Raw genomic sequence first — 14,340 nt, 5'->3', positions numbered from 1 at the left:
TAATGCAGTTTTAAAATTTCTAACAGATGTCCTACTGTGGTTGACACTATCTAAAAGGAGAAGGTACTAAACACATATGGAAGAATGGGTAGGAAAACAATTATTCTCCCTTTCATCACCACCATTTTTTAAGAGAAAGGAACACATATTTTGTTAAATGTTAACATTTTTCTTAAAAGCTACAGTAATTAAAGCAGTATGATCCTAGCAAAGCAATAAAATAACAGAAATTCCAGAAACAAATTTATTTATATAGAGACTTATAAAATTATATGATGAAGTTAGAAATTCAAGTTGATGAGAAATGGATAAATCAGTAAAAGTTTTAAAGATGTTATACCTGCCTTATATCATATACCACAACAGACTACAGATAAAAATAAACAAGTGAAACAAAATAAAGTACTACAAACAAACCTAGAAGGGCTGGGGTTGTAACTTGATGGTAGAGGGCTAGTCTCACAGAGTGAGGCCCTGGGTTCGATCCTCAGTGCTACATTAGATAGATAGATAGATAGATAGACAGACAGACAGACAGATAGATAGATAAAGATATTGTGTTCATCTACAACTTTAAAAAAAATGGGAAGGAAAAAAACCTAGAAGAATACAAATTCATCAAATAAGAGAAAGGCTATCTCAGCATGACCTCAAAGAAACAGATTTAGATTTTACTAGACAAAAAAATTTAAACTTCAAAATGTTCAAAAATCAACAACTTTTAAAGACACACATTAGGGAAAAATCACTACATATGATTAATAATTTACTTATATTTTGATAGGAAACCAAAATTAACATCTTCATAGGCAAATAAGCCAAGAAGTACAGATGTTTTGAATTTCAAAAAAGAAATTCAAATGATCAACAAAAATAAACATATATAGTGTACATAAAAAGCAATTTTTCACCTATCAAATTGGCAATTTTTATTCATTCTATAGGAAGTGGACTCTCTAGTGGGTTACAAACTGTTACTCTTCAAAGACTATCTACTAATCTCTATCAAGAATATCACCTAACACTGGGCATAAATGTAACACAACAACTTTTCCTAAGGAATTATATATAGACCTATACAAAATCATACCCACAGCAATTTTGGAAAAATAAACAATGTAAATGTCCAACAATCAGATATCCTCTAAAAACATGGTGCGGGGAGCACAGCAGATTTTTCAGGTGGGAAAACACTATGATACTGTAATGATGAACGCCTACCATTACTCAGGTGTTCAGACCACAGAATAAGTACCACCAAGAATGACCCCTGTGGGAACAGGAGTCAGGGTGGGTTCCGATGTAACAAGTCTTCAGGGGGGCGTGTTGATATGGGTGAGGACAGGAATGTGGCAGGAGATCTAACTTTTCATTCTGTGAACTAAAACTGCTCTTTTAAAATGTATAAAAATAAATAAAAACATGGTACACACAGGAGAAAACTTTACTCTGGGGCTGGAGACTGAATAAAGGGCCTCCATTGAGCTTCATTCCAAGTCTTAACTTTAGTGCTCTCCTGAACATTTTTTTTTTTAATTTATTTCCAAACTATAACAGTAAAAAAACAAAACTAGTACTAATTAACTAGTACTAAGACTAACATAAAGAACATTACTGGTGCCCCAGACATCGTCCTCATATTATCTCCCAGTCATTAATTCCTAAAGGAAGTCACTAGTTTTTAAAGTTTACCACAGATTGACTTTGCCTGTTCTTCTTCTTTTTTTTTTTTAATGTGTTAAGTGCAATTAACATGAAATCTACCCTTCTAACAGATTTGAACTGTACAATACAGTATTGTCATCTATGGGCACAATGTTATATAACCTGGCTTTGTCCCCCTCCTCTCAGCTCCTCACAATCACCATGCTGTTCCTGGCTTCCATGAGTGACCACTTGGGACACCTATTCATATAAAGGAAATCATGCAGTATTTTTCAGTCTGTGACTGACTTATTTCACCTACCTTACTTAATTTTTTTAATAATGTTTTAGTTGTAGATAGAAACAATATCTTTATTTTTATTGGTTTTTATGTGGTGCTGAGGATCGAACCCAGTATCTCACACATGCGAGGCAAACACTCTACCACTGAGCCACAACCTCAGCTCACACCTACCTTATTGTCCTCAAGGGTCATCCAAGCTGTGCCACATTGTAGAATTTTCTCCTTTTTGAAGGAAGAATAATATTCCATTGTATTTTATAATCCATTCATCTATCATTGGTTATTTAAGCTGTTTCCACACTTGACTATTGTGAATAACACTGCAATGAATATGAAAATCCTGGATCTACTTCTGACTCCAGTTCTATTTTTTTACTTTTTAAGGAATTTCCACACATCTTCTCATAGTTCTGTACCATTATACATTCCCACCAATAGTGTGTGAGGGCTCCAATTTCTCCACAATTGGTCAACACATCTTGTTTTTCATTTTTCTAATACCCACTTTTAACATGAGTGAGGTGGTACCTCATTGCGGTTTTGATTTGTTTTCCCTGATGATCAGTAACTATACCATTCTGCCCGTTTTTGAACTTTATATACATGAAAACATTGTATCAACTCTTTTGAGTCTGGTTTCATTTACTTAACATGTCTTGTTGAGATTTTTAAACAGAGCTGTAGTCAATTCTCCTTCACTGATATATACTATTTCAAAAATTATTTGATGCAGGGGACAGATCTCAGTGGTAAAACACCTGATTAGCATGCATGAGGCCCTGGATTCAATCCCCAGAAACACACACACACACACATACACACACAAACATTATTCATTCTATTGTTGAACACGTGAGTCACTTCCACTTTGGGCGTTTAAAATTAATTCTGCCACTTGTTTTTGTATACAACATACAATTCTGTCAGTCTATTTAAGAATGAAATTGCTAGGTCAACACAATATATGCTGATACTTCTCCAAAGTAATTCTATTCCGTCCATAATCACTCCCACCAGTGTGTATGAGAGTTTCACTTGATCCTCCACAAGTATGAGTTGGGGCTTGTTTTTTGGTTTGTTTTTAACAGTAACTTTCTGGTTAGGTATATAGTAGTATCTCTGTGGTTTGCATTCCTAAAAAGTAATGATGTTGATTACCTGTTGATAAAATTACTCGCTATTTTGGATACCAAAGCTTTTTAACTAATTTATTAACTTTTTGTGTTACTGACCAGTTTTTAAAGGGTTTTTGTTTTTTCTGATTTCAAGAAATTCTTCATATATTCTAGAAGGAGTCTTTGGGTTTTTGATTTTTTGTTGCTGTTGTTTTTTTGGTGTTTTTTTTTTTTTTTTTTTTGGTAGAAGGAATGGAACCCAGGAACGCTTAACCACTGAGTCACATCCCAGCCCATTTTATTTTTTTACTTTTTATTTTCAGATAGGATTAGTTGCTTAGGGCCTCGTTAAGCTGCTGAAGCGGCCTTGGAACTTCCAATCCTCCCGCCTCACTGAGTCATGAGGCTCTTTTTCAAATACATTTATTACAGAGGACTTTTTCCCATATGTGACTAAACTTATCACTCTATTAATGGTGACTTTTGATAAATGGAAGTAACTAATTTTTTATTAAGTTTAATTCATCAGGGCTGGGTTGTGGGTCAGTGGTAGAGCTTTTGCCTAGCATGAGTGAGGCAGTGGGTTCGATCCCTAGCACAACATAAAAAATAAACAAAGGTATTACATCCAACTACAACTAAAAAATAATTTTTTTAAAAAAAGTAAACAGAATAAAAGTATTGTGTCCATCTACAACTTTAAAAAAAGTTTAATTTATCAATTGCTTCCTTTTGGTTTTCTGTGTCATGCTCAAGAAATCTTTCTTCTAAGAACAGATATTCTCCCATGTAACAGTGTAGTTGTCTTATTTTACCTTGTAATTTACATTTAAAATTCATCTATGTTACTTTTTATGTAAAGTAGGTTGGATTCTTGTTTTTAAATTTTAAGTCCATATTTTTTCAAGTTGGGAGGTCACGATCAACTGAGCTTCAAAATATCAATTTAAAAAATTTGCCAGCCCCCCCTTTTTTTTAACTGAAAAAAAGAGAATGGGGTTGTGGCTCAGTGATAGAGCACTTGCCTAGCACATGTGAGGCACTGGGTTCCCATCCCAGCACCACAAAAAACTAAATAAACAAAATAAAGGTACTTTGTCCATCTACAACTAAAAATATTTTTTAAAAAAAATGCAAAAGAATAGAACACAGTATAGCCCCTATTTCATCAACTATAATTTTTGTTCACATTTTAACATTTATGAAATAGATGTTTCTTATAACGATATCTTAAAAATGGCAGTGCTTTTCCTGAATAAATGTGTGCATAACATACATAAACACATAAAAATAAGCTACATACACATAAATAAATCATAGAATCACATAAATTTTCATTTCTGAAGATCCCTGGTTAAGGTATTAGAATACCATGAACTCCACAATGCAAAAGTTATTCTTTGCAGTTTTCTTTTAGTTCTTCTAATTTTATTAAAAAAAAAAAAAAGTATTTTCACACTTTTCTATTATTCACAATTTGTTTATAACAAAGAGTTTCCCTTGTTCAATTTTCTAGTGGAAAAAAAAAACAACATTATCTGGCTGGAACTTCAGAGGATCTCTGTTTGTATGGTTTGCACAGTAAACTATGCAGCAGCACCCTGGTTTGCTAGTCATATGCAATTCATTTTCTGGTTAAGAAAGCATATCTTTAAAATATGTGAAATAAGCACATAAAAATGGTATAAACATATAATCATGTATTGGTATCCACATGGCACTGTTTTCAGGACCTCCCTCAGGTGTGCAAATCCAAAGATGCTCAAGACTTGAAAGATTTAGCCCTGGCACGGAACCTGCGCACAATCTCCCCACACACCACATCACCTCCAGATGGCTCATCATCCCTAATGCAATGTAAAAGCTACGGGAGCAGTTGCCACGTTGTATTGTTTAGGAAATAGCAGTGAGAGGAAAGGCCTGCACATACCCAGCACAGACAACATTTATTTATTTATTTATTTTCATATTTTCCATCTGAAGTGAATTAAATTTGTGGAGGCAAGCAGAGAGCCACCTTCACGTAACAAACTATGAAAGGTGTGCTCAAGGAGGCAACGTTACAGAAACATTGTTTTTTGGTTTTTTGTTTTAAAAGAAGAGCACTGATAGTGAAAAAGGTCTAAGCTTTATTTAAATGGGGAAAAGCCAAGTCTGTATGATCCCATCTTTACAAATGAAATCTAATTTTTAAGTACACATTTAGGAAAGCAACTGCTACAATGCTCACAATACTAAGTTTTATTTCTTTTTGTTTACATACCCTATCTAAATTCTCCTTAGGGAAGGCATATCTCTTTCTAATAACAAGGGAGTGATTTTTCAAATTTAACTTTATTTCTTCCATATTTTTTATGGGTGCGTGATAGCTGTACACAGCGATGGAACTTGGGGTTACATGTCTGTACATGCACACAACGAAACTGTGAAATTTGGCCACTGTCATTCCCCAGTCTTTCTTCTTTCCCTCCCCCTGGTCCCTTCTTCAAGTTAAACTTTTAAAAGTAAAAGATTCACACCAAAGCCCACACAGACACAGACACTTGAGCCTCAGGAAACAGAAAATAGTTGTGACAAGTTCCAGCCGGGGTGCAGTAATGCTGAGTGTCATTTGAAGTCTTCATGCCTGTGTCCTACTCCATAAAACTGAGGTGAAAAAAGGACCTTGCTGGAAGACTGAGAGCACTGAAAAAGCCAACTGCAGCCCTCAGGGGCTCCTCTGGCCGACTTGAACCTCCTGGGGACAATGATGCTGGCTGGTTCCTTCTGCAGCCTGAACACTGAGGCTCTCTGGGACACAAGTACAATAAACACTTGCTGATGATACATTTCAGCTACAGTTGTAATCTTCCTATTAACTATAATGACAAAAACAGTAATTTTGTTTCTCTTTACTCCTTTCCCATATTTTCCAGATTATTTACAATGAGCAAGGATTCAAAATCTAGGAGACAAAAAACACACAACACCATTTCTGGTCTTCAAAAAAGTGGTATGGAACAAGTCTACTTTCAGACAGGCAGTGGCCCTTCTCTCCCACACAGTATTGGGTTACCTAGATAAAGGAAAACTCATTAATTATTTGAATGTTTAAAATGATCTGAAAGAAGGACAGAGAGGAGTGTGCTGGAGTCCCCTGAGAAAGCAGACCAGGGCACAGCACACACTCCTGTGCTTCCTAGGGCATCACTCGGAGGGCAGCTTTAAAAGTAAAATCTACAAAACTCAAAATTCACTAAAAGGGGTTTGGGGCGTTAGAAGCATAGCAGAAAAATGGCCCAAATAACCTTGGTCATCAAGAATGGCAACACAGAGAAGTCTGTTGAAGCATAAAGAAGATGGCCGTGGGACCAGGCATCCTGAGCCCAACAAATACAAGCTGAGGCTCTGGGTAGGGTACTGGCCTGTTCTCTCTTGGGTTCAGTTTCCTCCTGTTATGAAATAGGGAAAATCCTGCGCACACACAATATAACACTGTTTACCAAGGAAATAACAAAACAAAGAACAACAATCTCATCCTTTTGTTTCCACTACAGGTCATTTTAAAAGAAATGTAAAAGCACCTATTAGTGATGTCAGCCACAGCCAGAGAAACACCATACCACATCACAGCCACTTGTGCTTGAGTACAACCTGGCAGACTCATCTACCAACCAGACACAAAACCCACCCAAAAAATTATAAGTTATATTATAATGAATTATATTTATAATAATAGTAGCATCTGTTAAAGGTCATATCCTCTTATTAAGCATCTGTTAAAGGTTATATCATTTGATGAAAACTAGAAAAAGAAAACTAAACTCACCAACAGTTTAACTTAAAAATACAAAGATAATGAATTCAATGCAACAGCAATCAAAATCTCATCAGGCTCCACCCTTCTACCACCTTCCCACCCCACCCCTTGCAAAAACAACAAAAAAACAGCAGATTCCAAAATTCATATGGAAAATAGGAGCCAACACAATGGGGAAGAACCAACCAGAAGAATCTACACTGTAAAATCTCAAGCACTACTGTACAGCTACAGGAACCCAGACAGATGAGTGCAGGAGATAATATCAATAGAAAATAGCTTCCAAACACACATCCACATGCATAAAATCACCTGAACAAATACCAAGTGTCCATTATCTTCTTATCCTATAACACCACACCTCCCTCTCTCTCTGACACATACATACCTACACACACACACAAAATCATCATCATCATCATCATCATCATCATCATCATCAGTTCTAGTTACATTAACCTTCTAAATGTAAAGTTTATTAAAATAATCAAGCAATTATTAGAAGAAAACATAAAACATTATCATGACCTTGGAAAGGACAAATTTTCTTAGACCATTAAAATAAGTTTCTTTTTCTTTTTGTTATTCATGTTTTATTCTTTGCCACTTCTGATATATGATCATAGCTAAATTGCTTATTTCAACCTCTAGGCAAAAAGCTCATCACCAAAAATGAATAATTTTGTTTAGGGGAAGATTTTTATTTAGATTCTAAAAAGGAGAATAACATTAAGGAAGTTAAATTAAAATAAGACCAGTTCTCTTAAGTAATCTACATTTTACTTGCCTTGTGTGTTTGGTTAGGGAGATAGGGGAGATGGTGACAGATGCAGAGAGGCTAAGGGACACACTGAGCAGACTCCATTGTGTCTGGAACTAAGAAGTCACATCCAAAGCTCATTTTAATTCAGACTGAAGAAACTGACCACAGTTTATTAGCACTACAGGAAATGTACTCTCTACAACAATGACTTTGTTTTTTGCTTCTTTATTGCAATCCTTGCTGAAGCTGAACCTGAACCTGATCCACTGTAGAGATTTTTTTTTTTACTTTATAAGTTTTTTTTTGTTTTAGTTAGTTCTACATGACAATAGAATGCAATTATGCACTTTGATACATTATACATAAAATGGGGTGTAATTTCTCATTTTCAGATTATACATGTTGTAGAATCACATTGGCCATGCAGTCATGTGTGTACATAGGTAATAATGTCTGCTTCTATTCGTTGAAAGCATTTTTAAGACTGAATAGATAGCCCATATTATTGGGGCAATAAAAATTCCCTAAAACTGACAGTGCTGGTTTATCACCGCAATGCATATGTGAACAGGTTAACTTCTGACAGGTGAAATGCACCTCAGTTTTTTAAAAAAAGAATTAAGTTTAAAACAAAAAAGGGAATACATAGAGTAAGAAAGGGTTGACAACACATCCAGAATGTCCTTTTTTTTAAAAACTCACTTCAGGGCTGGGGTTGTGGCTCAGAGGTAGAGCTCTCGCCTAGCATACATGAGGCACTGGGTTTGATCCTCAGCACCACACAAAAATTTTTAAAAATAAAGGTATTGTCCACCTATAACTAAAAAATAAATATTAAAAAAACTTCACTTGACAGAAAAAATCAATCACACGTATGCAGATTTTTTTAAATGGGCAAAAGACAGAGGCATCAAAAACACACACACACACTCTATAAATATGTCTTTAAAAGAAACATCAATCAAAGTACTGCATGCGACACAGAGATAATGACACACCACTAGGGCACACAGACTGAGACCTGCAAGCATACACAGCTGGTTCAGCAACACCTTTATTAAGCCCATGGCTCGCTGTCACTATAGATCTACATTTTTTAATGGTAGTTGACTTCAACCCATAATCTGCTTAATCAATATAGCTAGGAAGAGAATTACATTTTTTATTATTGAACACAACCCCACAGTGAACCTTTGTCTACAATTACTTCTTATTCAGATTCCTAGAAACCCAGAAAATCCAAGTGAATGTGAATTTAATAAATGGATGGCTGAACAGATTTAATTTCCTTAATTATTTATTTTCATCAGAATAAACTCCATATAGTTATTAAATTTAATAATGGTCAATTTGCATTCCTCGCACTCCTTGACCTCTGAACCACTCCGGGCAGCCCCTCCGTCTAGCTGAACTTCATTTGCTTGGCTTCCAGGACTCCACAGTAACCTAGTTCTCAGAGCTCCACTAGGAGACATGTCGAAGCGTTTCAGAGAGAGGCAAAACAAAACCAGGGGGAAACTAAGTCTAATGAAAAAATGAAGAAATAAATGAAGAGAATTAACAGAAAAACAGTAAAAATCAAAATACATATACAACAATTTTAAATGAAAAGTACAAATTAAAGACACAAAGATATTTCATAACCATGAATTCCAAGACTTAAATGTCAGCAGTACACAAAGCAATCTACAGATTTATTATAACTCCTATTAAAACCCCAGAACTATATGAATCTCAGGAGACCCTGAATGACCAAAATAATCTTGAAAACTACGAATAAAGTTAGGTTTCAAAGAAGAAACTTGACAAAGCTATAGTAATCCAAACTGTAGTATAGGCATAAAGACACACAGCCAACAGGACAGAACTGTTGACTTCAACAGAGGCATTTAGAACACTTGACAACATTCAAAACCCACTCATTACTAGGAGGTATCAAGTAGGTTCCCCAATACAACAGAGGTCATATTTTGATAATACCTATACAGCAGGCTTAAGAAGTAGCTCAGTGGTAGAAGCTTGCCCAGCATGCAGGAGACCCTGGTTTCCATCTCCAGCACCACAATTAAAAAAAAAAAAAGAAAGAAAAAGAAAAAAAACCCACCATACCTACAGCTAGGGATTTAGCTCAGGGGCAGAGTGCTTGTGTGGTATGCACAAGGTCCTTGGTTCCACCCCAGTTCCACAAAAACAAAACACCTATACCATGCTTCATGTTCAAAAGTAGAACCCTTCCCCCATACCCAAGAACAAAGCTATAATGTGCACTCACGCACTCCTACTGAATATAAAATCTACTAGTCACAGCCAACGACAAAGCAAAATAAGAGAAAAATAAATAAATTTTAAAAACACAAATATCAGAAAGGATGCTGATGGCTTGACTATCTACATAGAAAATCCTAATGACTCTACCAAAAAAGTAATATGTAATATTAACACAGCCACAGGACACAAGTAAGAGACAGTTACAAAACTTTAACCCACTCAGCAAAACCAGAAGGAACAGACAAAAGTAGAAAATTAAAACAATCCTGGTACTTATGTCCTTATGTCCCTGTCTTAAGTCTTCATTAAAAGCAAGGATTGGTCTCTGAGGCTGGGGCTCAATGTAGAGCACTTGCCTAGCTTGTGTGAGGCACTGGGTTCGATCCTCAGCACCATATAAATATGAAATAAAGATATCGTGTCCACCTATAACTAAAATATGAATATTTTTAAAAAAGCAAGGACAGTCCAAAACAAACTGTGCAGAACAAAAGAGAGGAAAACAAGCTGCCAAGACACTGACATGCGATCACTTTATGTGTAGAGGTCTTGACAAGGAGTCCTCTTGGATCGGAGTTTGTTACAGACCAGGGAATTTTTTAAAAAGGATGTAAGATGCAAAGAGTCAGTTTTGAAAAATCACTCTACAGCAAGAAAGCAAAAATATGAAAAACATTTAGAAGTAATCTAGAACATCTACAAAAAGCCAACAAGGAACATCATACTTACTGGTGAAAAGTCAAAGCTTCCCACTAAGATCAGAAATACCACGTTTTTCATCATCATACTGGGAAGTCTAGCTAACGCAGATTAGACTGGGAAAAAAGAAACTATTTTTATGCAACGATGACTTGCTTGTCCACACAGAAAAACTGAACAACGTCAACAGAAAACCTCCTGGAACCAATAAGCAATTATAGCAAAGATAGAGAATACAAGGTTAATATTCAAAAATAAAACACTTTCCAATATACCAGCAATGAAAAAATAAAATGTAAAATTTTTTTGAAATTACTATTTATATTGGCACCTTAAAATTAAACACTTGGATATGAATCTAACAAAACATGCATTCGATCTAGTTGAGGAAAACTACATAACTCTGATAGAAGAAATCAAAGAGATAAATAAATGGAGAAATATTCCATGTTCATGGACAGGAAGACTCAACACTGCCAAGAAATCAGTTCTTCTCAACTTCACCTACAGATTCAGGGCAACCCCAAACAAAATCCACCAAGATTATTTTGTGGACACTGAACAAACTGAAGTTTACATGCACAAGCAAAAAAGCTAAAATAGCCAACACAACATTAAAGGAGAAAAACAAAGAAACTTCAGGACTACTTTAAAACTACCGAAATCAAAACAGTGTGGTACTGGCAAAGAAGAGATGGTTAAATCCGTGGGCAGAATGGGAGAGCCCAAAAGCAGACCCCAAATTATGGTAAAATAAGAGAGAAATGATCTGACAAAGAAGCCAAAGAACACAGTGAAGAAAGGTCTCTTCAACAAACAACTAAAACATCAATCCAGACACAAGCCTGTCTACATAGAAAATCCTAATGACGTATTTCACAAAAATTAATTCCAAATAGAATACAGATCTAACGGTAACATGCAAGACTCCAACACTGCTGAAGACAATATAGGAAGAACCTAAGCATGACTGATGAAAGAACCGATAAACTAGACTTCACTAAAGTTTCAAGTTTTGGCTCTATAGGATACACTGTCACAAGAATGAATAATCAAGTTATACACTGGGAAAACAAATATTTACAAAAGGTTTATCTGATAAATAACTGTTATCCAAAACATATACAGAACTGTTAAAACTCTAAGAAAACGCAGTAAAAATAATGAACCAGTGATCTTAATAGACACTTCAACAAAGTTATACAGATAACAAACAAAACAAGAAAAGATATTCAACACCATAAAGTAAATAGGGAAATGCAAATTAAAACAACAAAGAAATACCACTATGAAACTATTAGAAAAGCCAAAATCCAAAACACAGACACCAATGCCTGAGAGGATCTGGAGCAACAGGAACTCTCATTCATTGCTAACAGAAGTGCAGAACAGCAGCACTACTTTGGAAGACAAGTTGGCTGTCCATTACAAAACTAAATTATACTCAGCACACTACCCAGCAATCACTCCCGAGAAAGAAGTGGATGTTTAGACCTTTATTCATAATTGTCAAAACTTGGAAATAATCAAGGTATCCTTCAACAGATAAATAAATAATCTCTGCTACATTCAAATAATGACATAATAGTCAGTGCTAAAAAGAAATGAAGTCGGGCTGGGGTGGTGGCTCAGAGTGAGAGTGCTTGCCTTGCATGTGTAAAGCACTGGGTTCGATTCTCAGTACCACATTAAAAATAAATAAAGGTATTATGTCCATCTATAACTAATAAAAATATTTTTTAAAAAAAAGAAAGAAATGAAGTTATAGCTGGGCATGGTGGTACACCAATAATCCCAGCAGCTCAGGAGGCTGAGTTGGAAGTATCTCCAGTTCAAAGCCAGCCTCAGTAACAGCAAAATCCTGTCTCAAAATAAAAACATAAAAAGATTGGGGATATGGCTCAGTGGTCAAGCAGCCCTGTTTCAATCCCTGGTACGAGAAAGAAAAGAAGTAAACCCTGAACCCATGAAATGATATTGAGGGAAAACTTAAAGAAATGCACACTAAGTGAGAGAAGCCAACCTGGAAAGGCTACAGACTGTATGATTGAACCACAGAACATCCTGGAAAAGCCCAAACCATTGTCCAACAGTTCAAAGAACAGTGGCTGCCAAGGAGTTAGGAGGAGAGAGGAATAGAAGCCTAGCCTGTAGGATTCTTAGGGAGTCAAGCTCTCCTGTACTGCTGTGGAAACACCCACAATGACAGGAAAATTTGTCATCAACAGCAGTTCAGCTGGTGAGTGTTGATGCCCTGCTCTGAGTGGAAGGAAGAAAAAACCAATTGTGAACACATGCCATTATACATGTGTCCAAATTCACAGAATGGCCACCAAGAGGGAAACCTAACACAAGCCATGACTCTGGCGATGAGGACATGTCCGTTCAGGCTCCTCTGCTGTGTCACACATGCACCCCCTGCAGCAGGGCATCGCGACAGCATAGACGCTATACATGTATGAGGACAGAAGGTGTCTGAAAACCCTTAGTACTTTCTGCTCAATTTGCTGTGAATCTAAAACTGCTCTAAGTTTTATAAGTTGTTTATTTTTTTTTAAAGGAAAGGTGAGGAATCTTTTGTTGAAGACTACACAACTAAGGAAAAAAGAAATGGCAAGGAGTGTATTTTAGGACCCTGCAAGAAAAAATAATTCTTAAGAACATTCAATGGATGCAAACCCCTCCCTACCATCTCCTGCTTTGGGTGCTGGGGAGGGGGATGGTGTCATCTAGTAAAGAAACTACACTATAACAAAGGATTCTTTTAAACTAGGAATCTTGTAAAATTAAACTACCTCCCAAAAGAATTCATGATGGGAGTACTCTTCAACTATCCAAAAGAGAGAAATAAGCTAATAAAACCCCACGAATGAAAGAAGTGAGACAAAGAAAATAACAGTAGGAAAAAAAACTTAAACCACAATCCAAATAGGACTTTCTCATCTGGGGCTCTGTGACATCAGTAAAGCCCTGATGAGTGATCTGGTGATCGTTTTCTTACTTTTCCTAAAGATGGTATAAGACAGTACCATTCTAGTTTTGTATGAAAGATGTTAATTCATTATATAAAATGGATGCCTTCATGTGTTATAGTGTATGATTCTTATGGAATCAAACTGAATTAAATATGTTTATACAAGCTTTTGATATTATTTTTAAAACACCTTAAATCAGAAATTCAAATTTAAGAATAGAAATCTCCAAAAACAGAATAAAAACTGATTTAACTCAGAAAATAAAAGCAAAATTATGACATTATTACATTACAATACCCCAAAACTTATAAATCAAATGAAAAGTGTAATAAGAGGAATTGAAGCAAAGCAAGAAAACCCAAGAAACTAAAAAAAATGAGAGAAGGAAGCCGAAATGGAAGACAAAGGAGATCCAACACATTCACAACTAGAGTTTTTTAAAAAGCAAATAGGGAGTGGTGGTGCACATCTGTAATTCCAGCGGCTTGAGAGGCTGAGACTGGAGGATTGCCAGTTCAAAGCCAGCCTCAGCAATAGTGAGGCACTAAGCAACTCAGTGAGACCCTGTCTCTAAATAAAATACAAAATAGGGCTGGGGATGTGACTCAGTGGTAGGGTGCCCTGGGTTCAGTTCCCAGTACTGGAAAAGGGAGGGAGGATGGGTAATAAAAGTATTTAAATATTGTAAGTAAAAGGAATAAAAAATACAAACTTCTCTAACTTTAAAAAAGAAATTTTGAATATAAAAAGAGTAAAGAAAATACATTATGAAA

The 14,340-nt window shown here is 35.8% G+C and overlaps 1 protein-coding gene and 1 non-coding gene across 7 annotated transcripts in view; one reads left to right on the top strand and one right to left on the bottom strand.

Annotated features, from left to right (window-relative positions):
* Fbxw11 (F-box and WD repeat domain containing 11) overlaps window positions 1-14,340 on the bottom strand; it is a 122,937-nt gene that overhangs the window by 49,058 nt on the left and 59,539 nt on the right. The window lies entirely within an intron of this gene.
* LOC143400574 (small nucleolar RNA SNORD56) lies at window positions 12,790-12,859 on the top strand. The gene has a single exon (XR_013091486.1). It is a non-coding gene; the product is annotated as a small nucleolar RNA SNORD56 (small nucleolar RNA).

The sequence above is a fragment of the Callospermophilus lateralis genome, chromosome 5, assembly GCF_048772815.1.
Source record: "Callospermophilus lateralis isolate mCalLat2 chromosome 5, mCalLat2.hap1, whole genome shotgun sequence".
In the NCBI taxonomy this organism is placed as follows: Eukaryota; Metazoa; Chordata; class Mammalia; order Rodentia; family Sciuridae; genus Callospermophilus; species Callospermophilus lateralis.
Note: the sequence above shows the minus strand (reverse complement) of the source record. Positions and strands in the feature narration are given on the sequence as shown.